The 17,945-nt window shown below is 44.5% G+C and overlaps 1 long non-coding RNA gene across 1 annotated transcript; it reads left to right on the forward strand.

The window, feature by feature from the left end:
• The first annotated feature begins 2,149 nt into the window (after nucleotides 1-2,149).
• LOC127204730 (uncharacterized) lies at nucleotides 2,150-17,898 on the forward strand. The gene is made up of 3 exons (XR_007832502.1): nucleotides 2,150-2,404; nucleotides 5,564-5,696; nucleotides 17,693-17,898. It is a non-coding gene; the product is annotated as an uncharacterized LOC127204730 (long non-coding RNA).
• Nucleotides 17,899-17,945: the final 47 nt, after the last annotated feature.

The raw sequence follows: 17,945 nt of genomic DNA on the forward strand, positions 1-17,945 counted from the left end.
CGGGAACTAGGGTTCCTGCAAGGGCTTCTCTGTGTTATGGTTTCTCAAAGCCTGAGGCCAGCTTTGCCCAGCTCTCCCTAGTTTCCTGCAATCCCTTGTGATGGCTTGATCCTGCACACATCCCTGTCTGACACGGTGTAGCAAGAGGGCCTTCACCAGACCCCCTTGATTCTTCCAAGATGAGTTAAGTAAACCGATTTCTTCAGCTGCTAGCCTCAGGTGTTTTGTTAGCACAACAACAACAAAACAAACAAACAAACAAACAAAAACAAAAAAACCCACAAAACAAACAAAACAAAACAAAAAACCCAGTTAATATAGTTGCTGAGTCATTGTTGGTCAAATCCCCAACCCTGTGTGCATATCTGACTACTTGCTGTCCCATCACCCTCAAACTTAAGTGCATCTCTCTCCACTCCCCTTCATCCATCCACCATGTCTAACTCCTCCTGGCTTCCTTGAAGCAAGCATCCTGTAAGGCCAGGAGTTGAGCTTGACCTCCCTCCCTTACTGCTTAAGTAGCCGCCCACACCGAGCAGAGTCTGTCATGTGACAAATGTCATGCACTGTCTCTCCTCTAATGAGGTTTATAGCTGTCTTGGGTAATGCGTGTAAGAGCCAGCTCCAAATGACGAGGCTTGTCTGGAAACTTCAGGAATCTTTCAGAATGGCACCTTGTGGAGCACCCGTCCTGGCTTCTCCTAACATTCTGTTTTGCCAAGTTCTGCCAAGAGTTAGTCAAGAACGTGTCCTTGCCAGTGTGTGCTCATCCCTGTGCACGGTGGTTGGTGTCTGTTTTTATCATCTGGAGCTTTTCCTCAGAAGCTGGGGCAGGGCAACAGCTCATAGTCAAGGTCGAATTTCCCACAAAAGTTACAGACACAACCACAAGCATGCACACTAGTCAGAGTCACAAGCACTCACACTAATCACAGTCACAAGCATGCAAACTAGTCACAGTCACAAGCATGCATACTAGTCACAGTCATAAGCACTCACACTAATCACAGTCACAAGCATGCAAACTAGTCACAGTCACAAGTATGCACACTAGTCACAGTCACAAGCACTCACACTAATCACAGTCACAAGCATACACACTAGTCACAGTCAGAGTCACAAGCATGCACACTAGTCACAGTCAGAAGTACTCACACTAATCACAGTCACAAGCATGCACACTAGTCACAGTCACAAGCATACACACTAGTCAGTCAGAGTCACAAGCATGCACACTAGTCAGTCACAAGTATGCACATTAGTCACAGTCACAAGCACACAAACTAGTCACAATCACAAGCATGCATACTAGACAGAGTCACAAGCATGCACACCAGTCATAGTCACACAGGCACACGCACCAGTCACAGTCACAAGCATGCACACTAGTCACAAACTTCTGACAACTTTGAAGAGAAGGATCAGCTTCTCAATGCTGGGACATGTGGTGGCCTTAGCTCCATCTCCACAAAGTGTCCCTATGGCTTTGTCAGCTAACAACAACAACAACAAATCCAGCAGGTCAGTAAATTCGCCCCCTCATCTCCTGTTCTTCACCTAGCCTCACTGCCAGCTTGTGAGCATGCCCTCTCATTTACTGTTTTGATTGCCTTGTTTCTCAAATGACAAAATATTTCCATTCAAAGTTTTGTGTCAACTCCCTCCCTTTTTTTTCCATTAAAATGGAACTATAAAGTGGCTTATTTTTTTCTAAAAATAGACCCTTTTCCCTTCAACTAGCAATGATTCAGAGCTGACAATTCAATTTACTTATTTGCCTACCTATCCATCCATTTATTTATTTATTTGCTGTATAAGGTAACAGCTTATGGTACTTACCCAGAGCCAGCTGTTTGCAGGATGCGGTGAGCAGGTGGTGTGGGAGGCCTCTGATGAATTGCAAAAGACACTCACCAGCTGCCGACACTGTGTGTAATGAGCAAACCTGCAAAAATCTTTATTTTCAATTGGATTGTACCTTTAAGTAAGCAAGGGAGACAGCCACTATAACTACAAACCATGACCAACAACCCACATAAACAGTGCGCAAACACAAGTGATTAATGTTCCAGTATTTCAAAACATTCAAAGCTAATGAGTCAGATTTACTAGGGTGCACAGGAGAGGGGGAGAGGGATGCGGAGGAGGAGAGAACAACTTAATGGGCCTTAATGGCCTTTAGTTGAAGCCTAAGAATTCTCCTACCTCCCCTCCTCGGTGCTGCTGAGCTGCTGAGCAAACCTGCTGCAGACCCATGAAGGGTGTATTTTTTTTTCTGGTCACTCAAAGAGAGGCGGTCCAGTTTTAGGATTGAATTGGAGGCACAAGTTGGTGACCATTGCACCCTTCAGTGATCTTCGGTGATGTGCAGAGATAATGGGTTACAACGACAGACATTAATAAGGTAAGATAAGAGGGGGGAGGTTTATTAATTTTTCAAGTAAGTTAGGATGCCCCGGGGCACAGTAAAAGTGTAAGGAATCTGCTGAGCGATGAGGGGGCCTGGCTGATTAATGCAAGTCAGGAGTCCTCTGAGGGCCATAGCAATAATGATGAGATTATGGACGAACCCACTGAAGACAAATGAGTTGCTCGTGGAGTGAGAACGAAGCCTTCTCCTTCTTTTGGAGTGCGTGGCGATTTCCGTTAGCAATCGTGGTACAGACGGCATCTTGCACGGCTAGAGCGGGGAAGCCGCTTGCTTTGTCAACTGCTTGTGCACTTCGAAGCTGACCTCCTAGGCTGTGTCCTTTCTGTCCATGCAAAGGGAGCCAGTTTTTCTGTCAACCCTAGCTTCTATACCAAAGTGCAGGGATTAAGTGGCACAGCCCTGGGACTTTGGAGAACTTCAGCATTACTTGAGGAACTTGCTCAAGTGATGGCTCCAGATCTTCACCCAGAGAGAGGTCCAGTGATGTCTCAGGAAGCTCCCATTTGTGGCCAGCACTTTAGAAGTGGTTTGAATGTTAAGTATGTTCATTGCTTTGAAAGGGTGAGCTGACTGACCGCATGTAGCTCAGTAAACCCTTTATGTCCAAGTGACGTGTTTATACTGGCTCACTAGTAAATCTGTTTCTATAACACGGCAATGGCCTCTTAGCCCTTGTATGTAGGGTCACTGTAACAGGGGCTTGGTGATTACGACTGGAAGGGGAAATGTCCATAGCTAGTGCTTTCAGGAACTGCAGATCAAATTGGAAAGTTGATCACAAGTAAGGACAAACAGAGGGAAGACCCAGGTATTTGGGCCTCCTAGGGCTCAAGTAGGGGACAGCGGGCGCTAAGGGACCTGTGATACTCAGAGCTCTCAACTGTGACAACTGGCCACAAAGTAATTATTTTTTTCATATATGAATTTCAACATATAAAACCAATTAAATGACAATTCATTACTGTACACTTTATTCGTCATTTATACCATTTCTGTTTACAGAGTTGATAAATTGCACAGTTGAAGTCACTGAACAAAAAACAAGTTGAAATCAGGGGCCATAGAGAATGTTCCAACATCAGCTCAGCCTCTGCAGTCAATGGGTTGGCTGAGATAAATGCTGTAAAAATGACCATGGTTTGTTGATAGCTGGCGCTTTATAAGGTTAGGCCACCCCTTAATCATGCCGCTCCACATGCGTGGTGCACAGCTGAGACACCAGTGCATCCCTGCGATGGCCTTAATCAATGGTGCAGCCTCCTTCGATGCCTTTTTCAAAATTGCAACCCTGAATTGGGCACAGTGGTGCACGCCTTTAATCCCAGCACTTGGGAGGACGAGGCAGGCAGACCACTGTGAGTTTGAGGCCAAACTGGTCTACAAAGTGAGTCCAGAGCAGCCAAGGCTACACAGAGAAACCCCATCTCAAAAACCAAAGCAATGCCAAACAGAAAGTGCAACCCTGTGATGGCCTTCCTCAGCAGCTCAGTTCCTGAAAGCTAGGAGAATCTTGATTTCTAAATTTACAGACAGTGACTTACTTGGTCGGCTCAAGTTTACAGTGTGTTAAAACTTGGTAAGATTTTAAATTTATTTTCATGTATGCATTAAATGCACCTGCGTGTGTGTTATCTGTACATACACAGAACATGTATGCATATTTGCATGGATCATACCTTTAACTTAAACTAAAATATGTGAGAAGTCAGGGGAGAAAATATACAGTAGGTGCCACCCATCAGGAAATAGATATTTGAGCAGTGGCTTTCAAACACAGTATGTGTGCAGATCGTGGAGCCTCTCTGAGGAGTGTTGGGAATGATAGGCTGGCCTGGGGTTGCTTGCGATAGACCCTGGTATGGAGGCCAGAGGCTGGCTGCAGGGAATAGACGTTAGGGAGTATGTCAAAGCTCTTTTTATAGCCCTGAATTTTCCTTCTCCCTGGCTTTGTTTGGGAAGCCAGGGTGAGAGAAGATAGAAAGAGGCCTAGGAAGGTGATTTGGCTGTTACAGGAGCCTGTGCTCTTGCAAAGCCCTGAAGTTCACTCCCCAAACCCACGCTGGGTGGCTTACAAATGCCCATAACACCAGGGCATCTCTCTTCTGCGGTTTTTATGCATCGTATACATGCATGTGTGTATATGTACACATAGATTTTAAACATCTTAAAAACAAAAAAATATTTGGAGGTAAAGGAGAGACAGAAACATAGAGATAAAAACAGAGAATATTTTCCTTCAAGGTTCTCAAATACCTTTTGTCTAGACATTATGTATGTAAGTCTCACCTATTGATTTTTATGATTGTTTCATAATTAATCTTACTGCATATAGTTAGAAATGGCCTCTTTAATTAGACAGAAAGAGATGATGTTGGAGGAAGGTCCAGCTTGGCTTCAAATGCTGATTCATTGCCTTGCGATCTGGTTACCTCCTTGCCACGGGCACTGTTATGAATGTTGAAGTATCTCCTATAATCATGGAATGATAAGGAATGGTCCCCAATTATCCCTGGTCAGCTAAATAAAGATGTCAAAGTCTGTGACTGGGTAGATGAGAGGGAGGAAGAGCTTTAAGTGCCAAGGCTTGGGTCAAGGGAGGAGGAAATGGAAAAGGAAGAGGAAGAGAGGAAGAGAAAGAAGGTGGCGCTGAGCACATAGCCATAGTGATAGACTGATGGAGCAGTAGCCGCCCCGGGAGTCATCAGCTTGGCAAGTGATTGCATTTTATTTGGGTTTTAAAGGTACTAGGAATCTACCCAGCATCATGTTTATAGCTTTAAAAACAACAAAACAACAAAACAACAACAACAGCAGAGAGCAAGACCTGGTGGTACTCAGAGGAAGGATAGCAGGCTACCAAGAAGAGACTTGATACCCTATGAACATATACAGGGGGAGGAAGTCCCCCTCAGTCACAGTCATAAGGGAGGGTAGTAAGGGGAGAATGGGAGGGAGGGAGGGATGGGAGGGTACAAGGGATGGGATAACCATTGAGATGTAATATGAATAAATTAATAAAAAAAAGAAAGTCACAGCCAAAGCTGTCTTCTCGTATACACAATCATGTAGAGGAGTGTCGGAGTTTTCTGGAAGGATGGGAAGTGTCATGCAAAGCTGGTTTTGCTTTCTCAGTCTGTTGCAAAGGAAGGGTGAGATGGAGAAGAGGAAGATGTGAAAACAGACTTGAGCAGAGTCAGTTATGAGGGAAGATGGAGGCCACGGAGCACCAGTCCACGGAGCTGCTTCTTGCCACCCTCACTAAAGTGTAGGTGTCTGGAGTTGACTGTGGCACTGGTTGGTTCTTTACAAAGCCCCTTTGTTTCTCTTTGCTTGCCATCCATGGCCTCTCATCACTTCTCTTTAGCCGTTGCAGTGCGGGGGGGGGGGGCATCCAAATAGGGTGGACTGCCTTTTCTCCAGGTTCATTCGTAGTCTCCTACTCCCTGACACCTGGCAGCCCCTCTCCAGCTCTTTGCACCTCTTATCTCTATGGTAACGGAAGGCATGGTGATGCTAGGGATCTGCCTCCGAGAGTTGGCCTGAACAAGCTGCTTTCCTGGGATAGCTTGTCCTTTTGCAGTTAATGGAGCTGCCTGGGGAGAGGTGCTTCCCCCAGCAGGACGACAGGCAGCCTCCAGATGCCGGCACTTGGCAAGTCTGAGCTGAATGTCTCCGGGAAAATATGATGTAATTAACAGAGCCTCAGCAGCTGGAAGGATTCAGCACCTCACATTGATTTTCCATGTCTCCTATTTACTTTCGCTTTTTAAAACCATCCACAGTGACAGGAAATCAAAGCATTATAATGGTGTGCATGAGGGCCACAGTGCTGGGTCAGCATTTCCTTGAGAAATTCTGAAATTAATCAGTTTGTGATCACTCCGTCATCCCTTTCCACTCCTAAATTAAATTGGCCTCCGAAATGCTAAGAAATAGTAATGTGTTTTTAGATATTAAAAAAAATCAATTGTACCATTGTAAAATTTGAGAGGACTACTGTGTGGGGAGTGGGGAGAAGTTAGCCCAAGCATAGCCACTGGGTCTTTCCTTCTTTGGATTCAATATGAAGGTAAGAAAGACATCTGGGGACAAAGGGATACCACATGCACTATTCCCAAGTTTCTGGGCTTCAGAACAGGTGGAACAAGAGAGAAGCTCCTTGTTCTGAGTTTATGTTTTCTTAAAAACAACGACAGCAGCCAAAAAATTCCGTGTGTGTGTGTGTGTGTGTGTGTGTGTGTATGTGTGTGTGTGTGTGTGTGTGTGTGTGTGTGTGTGTGTGTGTGTTTTCTTGTGTGCCATGGCACAAGTGTGGAGGTCAGAGGACTACTTGCAGGAGTCAGTCATCTTCCACTTCACCTGCTGAGCCCCTGTATCTTGTCCATCATTAAACGAAGGCAAGTAAGTTTCCCTGCTGCAGTTACTCATGAAGTGTCATGCAAGGCTGGGTTGGTTTTCTCATAGACTGTCACTGTTATTACCTTCTCCAACAGATGAATGAATATTGGGCTGATTTCATTCTAGATTCCTTGAAATGCTGGGCACAGGGAGAGAGCTGGCTCAGCAGGGGGAGACAACTGCTGCCGAGCCAGGTCCCAAGTTCTATCCTCAAGACACACATGGAAGAAAGAGAGAACAGATTCCCCAGATCTGTCTCCTATCCTCTATCACTGCACACACACACACACACACACACACACACACCACACACACACACATACACACACACACACACACCACACACACACACACATACACACACACACACACACCACACACACACCACACACACACACACACACACACACACACACTCACAATAAATAGTAAACTATAGGTCTACAACAAATGGTAAACAAGTAGCGAGGTATCATGCTAGAGAAAGCAGGCAGAGAGCTGTGGTGTAGAACATCTCTTGGCTGAAGGCTGCTAGCATTGGGTCGATTTGACACTGGACTAAATTTGATTTAGTTATGGCAGGTGGCAGGTCTTGGCCATATTGTACGAACTCACTTTTATTTGTCTTCTTTATTGACTCAAATAATACGGTCATTTTTTATAAATAATTAGGAAAATTGAGATAAGAAAAAAAATTGCCCATAATTGTACCATCCAAACACAATAGCTCCATTGCTCTTGAGCTGTTAGTTGGGTCATTTTCAAATTCAGTGTTTTGGTAGGATGCATGCACAATGTGAAAACAAGTTTGCTGTTTGATTTTTCACTTGTTAGATGTCAGGAACACTCTCCACGCTACTTTTAGCTTCAGTAAATATCATTTTAATTGCTGCCAGAGCAGCTGGAACAATTCAGTCCCTCATATGGATTTTCCATGAGTTCTGCAAAAGTGGAGACACCCCATTATTCTAACTATTTCCGTATTTGGTGCAATCAATCAAAGCCATTTCTCGATATAATTAATCCCATGATAAACATATTTATATGTAACACTTTTCGGTATAGGAGATTATTTCTTTAGAATAAATCCAAGATATTACTCAATATCTGTGAAGATTTTGTGGCTCTTCATACTTCTTGCTGCTCTTCACAACTCATGTGACAGCATTGTCATCTGGGATGTTGGAGGATGTGCTTTTAGGGGATGCTGTGTGGGCCACATGTGTTGTGCCCTGAGAACTTTATCCATGCGGTTTTGTGAGCAAGGAAATAGCCCAGAAATCACCATTTTTGAACTTAAATGTGTCCTTTGCCTACCTTGCTCGACCCACAAACGTCACTTCATTACCAGCCATTTCTTTCAAGTGTGCAACAATGTATTCTTTGTCTGCTTATAACGTACCATTTCCTCAAACCTCAGAAAAATAATTTGTATCCCAGCCCCCTGGTTGGGCTCTGAGTTTGTAGAGGTTATGTATCTCTCTCTTCCACGCTCCACAGAACTTCATGGGCATGTCTTTGCTGGGAATAACACCTTTGGCAAGTGGAAGATTTCTGAGTGGAAAGAAAGTACACTTTCTAGGAAGAGAATAGGAGCCTAGAGAGATGGAGTGAGAATGGTACCACAGAGTCCCAGCAGCAGATGTTCTGGGTGTTGAAACTCCCACCAGAACAGCTGCGGCAATGTCGAATCACATCTGGGTGTGTGACGCGGCTGCATCATTACCTACCGACAGAAAAACAGCCAGATGCTTCCAATTCATTTTAAGGATCAAGCTTAAGGTCGGAACCTGTAAAAAGTCCCCACTTCCCGACCGACAGCTTATCAATTGCCACAGCAGTTCCTGCAGATGCGTCCTCATGGGCACTGTAAGGACAGCGCTAGTTGCGGCAGGGAGAGACAGAGCACAGATGCTGTGCACCCAGACTCATGGCTCCGGCTCCTGCTGTCTGGCTAGAAAATGAAGTCATCAAGGCCCTTCCACACAATGGCTGCAGCGTGGCTTGTCACAGTGTGTGAAAGTTGCTGGGGTGGACTCTGATTTATTTCTCCTTTAGATCTTCAAGTGCTCTCTCTCTCTCTCTGCTCTCTCTCTCTCTCTTCCTCTTCTCTCCTCTCTCCCTCTCCCCTCTTAAAGAAAAGAGGGAAACCATACCTCTTTCTCTCACATTTTGCTTCTTTCTCCAATCCCCTACCCACAGTTGTTTTTCTAGGCCAGTAGAGCACCTAGCCATGTGGTGGCAGAAAGTCACCGGGAGCAGAGTCACCGGGAGCAGAACGTTCTTTGGACTTGGAGGTGACTACTGTGGACACTGACTGCGTGTCTCTTCTTGGGTCACTGTTTTAATGTTACATGGATGCAGAAGTCATTACAAATGGTACCCGGAGCCTGGGAAAATAGTGTGCCTGTTAAAGTGCTTTCCTTGAGAGTAAAAAGACTCAAGTTAATGTTCCAGAACTCATGGCAAATTGTCAAGGTGTGGTAGCAAGTGATTATAAACTCCATGCTGGACAGGGGGAGAAAGGGTCTCTGGGGTTTGTTTTATAGCCTCTCACCTGGTCAGTGAGCTCCAGACCAAAGGGAGACTCTGTCTCAAAGGAAGAGGATAACATTTCTGAGTCAAAGCTTGCCATCTAGCCACTACATACATGGGTACCCATGTGCACAAACACACATGAAGAAAAAAAGTGGCTCTTTGGGACATGGTTGTAGGCAACATGAGACCTTGGGTCCAGGCCCCAGTATTGGGGTGTTGGTAATACCAAAGAGACTTAAAAAGGTTTTTTTTTTTGGTGTGTGTTTTTTCTTCTTCATTTTTTGAGAGCGTCCCAAGGGAGCAGAGAATAGTCAATTAATATAGAGTTGGATCAGTGTACAAAAGAAAAGGCAATACTGTCTATTGATAGTCAGGAAGCAGTGTGAGCTAGGCTGTGCTAGCAGTCTGCAATGGTGTGGGTTTTTCTTATAGTCACGTTCGAATACTGTTGATCCATGTCCCTGCCACTGAGGTTTTGGATGTCACTTCTGAAAAGCATGTTCCTTCCTCGCCAGCAGGGCTGACCAAGGCTCCAGCCAAATCCTGGTTCTGCGTAACTCAACACAGCCCCTCCCAGAGCATGGGGCTCTTCCCAGCTTTGTGCTTTTCCTCAAAATACCAAGTCCTTGGGATGCCTCTCCTCAACTCTGTCTGGAGTCTTTTGCCTTTCTAAATAGACCCAGACTTCCCACTCCTGTACCAGTACATTGCTGGCAGAAGGGTTGACCCTGACTGAGTTTTAAGGCATTGACTTCTGTAGTACCCCACAGCATGTATAAATCACATCTAAAGCCTCAGTGCTCTCTGTTGCTTGAAAGTTACGTAACCACCCCTCCATCCATGCTAGTTTCTTAATGTCCACTCTAGCCATTAGGATACAATTCCATACATACTCTTTTTATTTTTACGTTATTATTACCATTTAAGAAGATACTCACCATAGGCTATGCAATGCACTACTGCTTTAGAAGTAAGTTTGTCAGGATTAAGGTATTGATACCTTTCTTAACAGTGTTTCAAACTCTCGGTTTAAAGTCTGTAGCCTTCACAGATGATGCAGACAAGTAACCTAAGGGACAAGATGTGGCTTAGAAGCATACAGGTGTGCTTAAGAGGTAACACTTCAGTCCTTGATATGAACCCACAAGGCTGGCTGCATGCACCCACGCCTTTCCAGGGATCAACAGTATGGATCTGATGTGAGTCATGTCCCCTGCAGTTGCTCAGTGACAACTGGCTTGTGACCATCCCATACTCATTTTGGCCCTACTCTCCCAGAAGTGAAAGCATATCCCTGAGCTTTGATGTTGTTTTCCTCGGTTATACGTCTTCCTTACGTTATCTGGCAAACCATTTCTTTCATCTCTTTTCTCCAATCCCTGTCTTCCATTTCATGCCTAGCTGGTCTGCAGCCTTCCTTCATGGCTCTCAGTGTCAACAGAAAGTTCCAGGTTGTCTGTTCACCACCCAGTCTCTCTGTTATTCTGTCTGGAATATTCCTTCTCTTATAAGTTTATACACTTATTATGCTTTTTTCTTGTGTTGCTGTGCATATGTGTGTTTATATGCAGGGTATGTGTAGTTAGTACATGTGGTGTCTGTGTGTGTGTAGTGTATGTATGTTGTGTTTGCTGTATGTTGTGCGCAAAGGTATGCTCTCTCATGCAGAGGCATTTGGCAGCCTGCCAGAAGGTGACCTCAGATTGTCTTCCTCAAATGCTTCTCCCCGCCCCCTTTTTTCTTTAAAGAAAAGGTCTCTATTGAGCTTGCAGTTTGTTGTTTTGGCTACACTGCTTGGCCAGCAGGTGTCACAGGTAATCCTGTCTCCTCCCCACCTACCAACAATAGGCTGTCAGTTCAGAGTGGCATGTGTGGCTTTAGTGTAGAGACTGGGGAGCTGAACCTAGGTCATTATGCCTGCACTAATCCATCTTCTTAGCCGTTCTTTATCTACTTTTCCATATTCACTTATTTAGTATGATGATATTTTTCTTAAAGTATAGTCATTTACCATGTTTCCTAGTTACACAGTGTGTACCCATGAATACACATACAGAATAAGACATGAAAATATTTTAAAATTATGTACAGAATTTACATAGACTTTCACCAGAAATAGAGGATTATTTTTTAGTATTTACTTAGCACTTAGTATTATAAGTAATGTAGAGGTGGCTTAAATGGGAAAATGTACATATATTATACACAAATTTACCACCTTACATGAGGGACCCCGGAATCCTGAATTTGGAGGTAGTTGGGGATACTGTCATCAAATAGCACCAAGACTATAGCTCTGACCCATTGGCACCCCTTTTTTCTTTTCTTCATGCCCTCTCTCTGTATATTAGGAATGACCTTCTATTCTTGTAGCTATTTGCCTCAGTGCCTACCCAGTTATAAACAATTTGCCAGTATTGCTAACTCTCAGCATGTCTAGTTTAGATATTACCTGTTTATTTCACACCACAGCAGTGAAGCTTTCTACCATAGTCTCCTCACTGTCTTCCCAGAATTGTTGGGGCTCACTTATCTAGACCGTGGTGAGTGTTTATATTATTGGCTATGTGCCTATTGTTTTCCCTGGGCTAGAACATTGGTGCGTTCACCTTTAAGTCACTGTATTCTCCTCCACATTAAAATTTACATTCTCCATGCATTTTCTTTTTCTTCTGTGAACCCATCACTAAAATTTCAAGCCCTTATGACAGCTGCATAAAACTCCGCGCAGGCATTCCCACAGATGTAGCAAATGATCCCGGATCCATAATCTCCTGTCTGCCCCACCCTCCCTGCTAACTTGGACACCTTCCTCCCAGAATTCCCCAAGCCCCTTCGGGTCTTCGGGTCCCCAGGATTTGACATCTGGGCTTCTTCATCCTGCCTTTGTGTGGAACTTATTTCTTCCTCTCTCTCATTTCCTGCATTTCAGTTTTGCTTCATGTTGTTCACTAATGGGATATCGGTTACAGCACTGCCTCTGAGTTAGCTTGTGAGTGAGAGCATGCCGAATGGATCTTTCCTAATCTCTGTTTGTCTGAGACTTCTTTATCTTCTGTTATACTGCAGGAAGAGACAGGCGTAATGGAGATGCAGCTGCCTCGTTTGGGTCTCAGTGTTGCTGTCGAGAGGCGCAGTGACATCTCTATTCTTTGTTTTCCATGATGATCTCTCCTTTTTCAGACCAAGGGCCTGATGCTGGGATGAAATGTGTATGTCTCCACACCCAGCATTTTACTAGAACTTTAGAAGTTGAGCACATTGTGTGTGTGTGTGGGCGGGGGGCGGGGCTCGGGGGCTCCAAAGTTCCTTTTCCTCTTTGGTCTATTTCTTTGATTGTTTATGGAGAGTCAGTAAATCTTATCTTCTAAGTGGTCTACTGAAGAATATTTGCATTTGGCTATACATGTGTGACTCCTGCAGTCTTTCTTTTGTCATCTGAGTGCACTTTTAAGCTGTAGCCCATTCTTATTTCATGCAGATGGCATATTCTCAAAGCTCTCTGATGATAATTGCTGTGCAGTTTTTATTGTTTTCTTTTCTGCTTCTGTGTCTTATCTGTACAATCAATGACAAATAGCTGGGTAGGTAGATAGATAGATAAATAGTAAAATAGGTGTAAGATGACAGAAAGATAGATAGATAAATGATAGAAATATAGATAGATGATAGGTAGGTAGGTAGGTAGGTAGGTAGGTAGGTAGGTAGATGAACTTATTTTTTGCCCTCTGCTATGTTTGATGCCTTTTTCAAGTGTTGCAGTAGCTGTATACTTGTCAGCGCTTAAGAGATGGCCCTGTACTCAGCTCACAGGAGACGAGCCCCTGTGCCAGTGGCAGCTGGCCTCTCGGTAGGTACTGCAAGAATGAGCTGACTGTGTGCGTGGGGCAGCTGGTCCCACCAAAGAAATTGTGAAAATGTAAACAGGCTTATTTGATGAAAATCTCAAATGGAGTCTCCGCATATTTTCTTTTTCCTTAGTGGCAATCTGTTCCTTTGCAGACTTACTTTTCTTTCTGCCTGAGATGTACACATCTCAACTCTCTATTCAGGAGCATTTGGAACCAACTTTTATCCAATGGCTTTACTTTGAAGCCGGCATCCCTTTGTCAGCTAAGACCAGATCCTCACTAGTTCAAGTTCTCTCATGTCTGTTCATCCTTGTAGGGATGAGAGAAAAGACCAGCTAGTTAGTTCCTGCTGGCCTGGGGTGGGTAAGGGGAGAGATGCCAATCCACGTCTGAATGTAGACTCTGTTTCAAGTCCTGCCTCACTGACCTCCCACCGGACGCTCAGTGTCTGAGAACCCATCATCTCCAGGATCTGCTGATGAACCAAATGTACGCAGACTCCGGATACTTCTACTCCACTCAGGTCTTGTTGTTTCCCCATCACTCTTTCTTCCCCCAAATGTTTTGACAGCTGCCCACTGTTGTTACCTTTTTGGTATATGCATTTATAAGTATTTAATTTCTCTCTTGTCAGTTCAGAATGGTTTCAGATGGGAGAAAAGACTAATATGTTTAGTCTGTCTAACATACTTAAGCAAAGCGTAGTTCTTTTTTATATAACTTCAAGAAATGGCATTGGTGTGTGTGTGTGTGTGTGTGTGTGTGTGTGTGTGAGAGAGAGAGAGAGAGAGAGAGAGAGAGAGAGAGAGAGAGAGAGAGAGAGAGAGAGAGAGAGAGAAAGAGAAACCAAGGTACAGAGAACACCATAGGGTTCATATTCAATCATAGAACTAAGAAATTCATAAACTTCCAAGTCTCCATGGAGGGAGCAGCCATTTGAATTTCTGACCTCTGTGAATCCTTCGCTGTGCCAGGCTCCAGTGAGGCTGGGGCTAAGAGACCTCAGAGAATTGTCTTCCCTCCAGCAGCTGCTGTGGCATCATCAGGAGCCTGGGAGGCCAGCTTCTGGGAGGGCTTTGCATAAGTAATTGAGGTCTGGAGCTGGACTCCTCCTATATCTCTGTGATACTCATTCCACGGTGCTGGTGCTGTTCTTATCTATTTATCTATTTAATTCATTCAGATTGCAACCCAATTGTTATCCCATCTCTTGTATCCTCCCATTCCTCCCTCCCTCCCCTTTCACTCCTACCCTAGGTCTATGACCGAGGGGGGGCCTCCTCCCCCACTATATGGTCATAGGCTATTCAAGTCTCATGTTGGTAGCCTGCTTATTCTTTCTCTGAGTGCCATCAGGCCTCCCCACCAAGGGGAGGTGGTTAAATATGGAGCACCAGAGTTCATGTCAGAGTCAGTCCCCACTCTCCACATAACTGTGGAGAATGTCCTGCCCACTGAGTAGATCAGAGTAGGGATTTGATGTTTACTATGTGTATTGTCCTTGGTTAGTGCAATAGTTTGAGCAGAACCCCTGGGCCCAAATCCACCCATCATGATGTTTTTCTTGTAGGTTTCTAGGACCCTCTGGATCCTTCTATTTCCCCATCTTCTATATTTCTCTTACCTAGAGTCCCAGTAGGATGACCTCACACCTATCCCAATCTCCTGGTAAGTAAAGACTTTCATGGGACATGCCTTTTGGGCTAGTGCCCAATTATAAGTGAGTATATACCATGATGTTGAGTAAAATAAATCGGTCATGGAAAGACAGCTACCATGTGTCTTCTCTCATATGTAGCAGCCCATAGCAGTCGGCCTGAAGGTAGAATGGCGACTGCTTATGAGAGATTGGGAAGTGAGGGGAATAGAAAAAGAAGGATGGTGCTGACTGGCACTCACAGCTTGTATGTGTGGAAATGCCATACTGAGCCCCATTAATATTAATATATGTGTAACACATGTTTAAATAATTAAACATTTAAAGTGTCATGTAAAATATCTTAAAAGCAAAACAGTTATATCTCCTCCTTTAAATAAAAACCCACCAGACCCACAAATGCCACAGGGAAGATCCCCTTTCTTTACCTAAATTGGGTGAAAATACCTTGCTGATTTGTGACCACTATACAGCCTTTTCTTTGTAACTGGTGTATGTTGGGATTCAGTGTTGCACTGTGGGAAATGTGACATCAGAGAATTAAGGTTAAGACTTCTGTATTGGTTCAGACAAAATGTGTCAGGAATCCAGATGCTCCCTGAGACACAAGGATGCTAGTCATTGGGTCCCCGTGTCCCTAAGTTCTCAGCCTCAGCGTATGACACTCACTGAAGCAGCTAGGTCTTTCAAGGGGAAATTAGAATCAATGAGGTCACATGGGTAGTGACCTTGTGTAGTCTCTGCTCATAAGAAGACAAACTGTACACACATTCTGAGATGCCAGAGCTGCACACACAGAGAAGGCATGACAGGAAGGCAGCCACCAGCCAGCCAAACACATGGGCGCCTCCGAGGAAACCACATCTGCAGGCAATTTCCTCTGGAATGTTCGCATTTCAGCTCTGTTAGAAAAATGAGTTTCTATAGTTTAAACTATCCAGTGTATGATATCTTGTTATAATATCTTGGCTGCATGAACATAGCTTGTTTTTAATCTGTATTTGATTTTTAAACTGGATTTTAAAAGAGAATATAAAAATTTCATATTAGACACGCCGTAAATCAGCTTTGGCTAACGGTTGCAAATATAAACATTAGACCCTTGCTAAGAAACCACATTTGGCGTGGCTTGGGATGGTCACCTGTGAGGCATTGAGTTGATCTGGTCTTGGGTTTCCAGGTGGAGCTCAGAGCTCCAGACTCTCCTTTGAGGGTCTTCCCTGCCTGTCAAGGAAAGCTTGCCTGGTAGGGAAGGTATTAAGGAGGAAGAGAAAAATGGAAAACAGGAAGGGATTAGTGGAGAACACTTCTGGTGTTGAGCGTCCCTGGTGAGCAGTGAACTGGAGAGTCCATTCTTCAATTTTATCATCATCCTGGATGGAAGCCAACCCCTGGGAGGATACTGAGGTGGACAGCTGAGAAACTGCCTCTCACAGAGAAGATCCTTCATTGAGCCTTCTGGAGGCATATGAGTGGCTGACTTCTATAACCAGGCCAATAACTAGACTAAGAAACACTTGCATATTGGTTGGTCTGCAGCTGCAATCCTGGAGATTGCATGTTGGCCCAACACACCAAAGGCCAGCACAGAAAGCCAAAATATTATGCTCAGATTGCCACCATCCAAGTGCCATGCTGTCCATTAGCACAGCACTAATGCTGACCCAAGCCCTCTATCCAATCACTGAAGGACAAAGAATGAAACTGAGTGTTGGGGCAGATGGCTCTAATGGTAAAGCACTTGGCTTAGGTGTGGAAGGACCCGCGTTTCACCCCTAGAGCCTGTGTAAGAAGCTAGGTGTGGTGGTGGCATGCTTTTATTATCTGTGAGATGGCAAGACAAGAGGTGGGGACAGGTGGACCCTGAGACTTTCTGGAAGATACCCTAGCCCACTTGTAAGTTCAAGGCCAAGAAGAGACCTGGTTTCGAACAAAAGGTGGATGTTGTCTTCTGACCTCCCCATGTGTACACACATGTGGCATGTGCACCTTTGTACCCACATGTGTGCTCATACTCTCTCATACAGAATGAAACTGAAGAATTACAAACTCAGACTGAGAGGAGAAAAAAAATAGATAGACCCTAACACACACATGCACTCACACTGACACATGCGCACCCACATGCACACACACATGAACACACATACATGCACATGTAAAAAGACACACACACACACACACACACACACACACACACACACACACACACACAGACACACGGTGTGGCTGAACGAGAAAGCAGTAGAGTCAAAGAGACAGTCACAAGGAAAGTGGATTCTGCAAACTTGTCATTCCTCAGGAGAGCTTGGGTCCCCTGGTATTACCACTCATGTCTCTTTGGATTTGTCCTCACCTCCTGTGGTTCTGTTTTAGACCCAGGGACTGTGTCAGACCGAAGCCCACGTGTGCTTGCAAATGTGATGTGCTTTCCAACGGATATTCACGAATTCACTGCGATGGAACAAAAAGGATACGGGAACAAGTTAATATTCTCATGTTTGATTTAACTAGCATGCTATACCCGAGACAACGATGAGCTTGAGGCCTCATTCAGGCAGAAGAATCAATGCAAGAACTACAATCGGGAGGTGGCCAGCCACACTGGGGCAGGAAGTGCTCTTGCTTGCAGGATAACTCTTTCCTGCAAGCATGGAGCTTCTTCTCTGGTGCTTGTTAAATACTGTATTTATGCCATGTGTTTGTATACAGTGGGATTAGGGGACCAAACCAAATCACTGCTGATAGTTGCTTGAAGGGATGTTTGACTAGGAGATTTACACAGTGTTCTTAATAATCTTTTTTATTTATTTATAGAATGTTATCATTCCAAACATACAGAGCCACCATCCCCAAGGACAGATGCTTTCTATTTGAGGATCACCAGCTCTGCATGTTGATTTTCGAAGAGATAAAAAGAGCATCTGGCCACCGCAGCACAGGCTCACGTCCCCTCCCTCTTCATTATGCGCGGAGCAGATGAGATTTTTGCTTCATTCCTACTTCTACAAATAAAGACAGCAATCTGGGAGATATGTCACACTGGCATGAAGCGCCACTGATCTTGCTG

Source organism: Acomys russatus, chromosome 20 (assembly GCF_903995435.1).
Source record: "Acomys russatus chromosome 20, mAcoRus1.1, whole genome shotgun sequence".
NCBI lineage: Eukaryota > Metazoa > Chordata > Mammalia > Rodentia > Muridae > Acomys > Acomys russatus.